The following is a 1,373-nucleotide window of genomic DNA, read 5'->3' as shown; positions in this document are numbered from 1 at the left end:
TGAGCCTATGAACTCCACTTCATCAGCCTCCTAGACAGTAAAAATCATGGACTAAATATAGACATTGGATTTATGACACATTATAACCTGCCTGACATCTGACTCCCCAGGTACTTCTCCACTGTTCATACCCCTTCTCTCTCCACCCAACCCAGCCTGTCTCTCACCCATTGACTCCTCAATCTACATTTTCACTGACTGCCTGTCTTGTATGAATACCAGCCCAGCCTCTGGATTCTTTATTTTTCATTCCATCTGGGAAGTGCACACACCAACTGCTGAAACTTCCTTAGCCTGATGAAGGGATTTTTAACTCAAAAGCTTGCTTAAAAATTGTTTTCCAGCTATTTAAGTTGGTCTAATAAAAGATATCAGATTCAACCAAAGAACCTTGTCATTAAAGAGAAGCATTTATAAAATTGATTTCCTTCCTCACTTAAAAAGGAAATCAAGTCTGCTTTTCCTCTACCTCTAGGAGTGAAATCTGGGTCTCCTGGAAATCCATGGGAGATTCGCCATTTACTTTACAGACATCAAGATTTTTCTGCACATTTTAGAAACACATCGCTCTTCGATGCTGCCCAACTACCCATTGTTGTACAGGATAGTCTTTTAACTTGGAGGCCTACGATGCTTGGAAGCATAAGATACTTCCAAGTGACCTGGTTTTCTGTTTCTTCCAGACATAATTGACACATGCTGAAGTTCTTTATATAACCTGAAAGGTAATGGTGTATTTTTTTTTCTGCTCTTGTTGTCACTTGCCATTCCTTCTCTTTCAGGATATGTTTACCTATTTATAATTAGACATAACATTGGTGTTAAAAGAACATTATTTAGTTATTATTTATTCAGAACATTATTCATTCAGGCTCAGCTCTCAGGCATAGATGTACAGGTGCAAGCCTGTTGTGCCCCCAGGAGCAGAACCCCCTCTGTCGGACCCCAACCTTAGCCTCCAGTGTGGATCCAGGGGGTAAGTGGGACCTGTGGTGGGAGGACACTGGTCAGGAGCAGGATGTAGATGAGAGGAGCCACGGAGGATCACATCTCCCCCCCACCCAGCTCCTACTTAGCCCAGCCCCTTAGGGAGCCGAGCAGACAGGTGGGCTCTGGACCCCAGTGCATGAGTTAGCATTGGAGTTTGAGCAGGAGGGGCACAAGGCTCCAGGTGGTGAGTCTGAAAAGTAGGGTTGGCACAGCAGTAGCCTGGACTACTACCTGTGCAATGGTGGTGACATGCCACACACTGAAAATCCCTGCTGCATCTGGGATCTGCCCTTCTAGTACCACTGTGGCTTCCACCCAAATAGAAACCATGGTTCTGGCCTCTACTCAGTTGGGGCCTCCAGCTCTTGACTTGGGGGCCACCT

The sequence above is a fragment of the Gavialis gangeticus genome, unplaced genomic scaffold, assembly GCF_001723915.1.
Source record: "Gavialis gangeticus isolate Ggan-Ray unplaced genomic scaffold, GavGan_comp1, whole genome shotgun sequence".
Taxonomy (NCBI): Eukaryota; Metazoa; Chordata; order Crocodylia; family Gavialidae; genus Gavialis; species Gavialis gangeticus.
The sequence above is the reverse complement of the archived record's forward strand: the minus strand, read 5'-3'. Positions refer to the sequence as shown.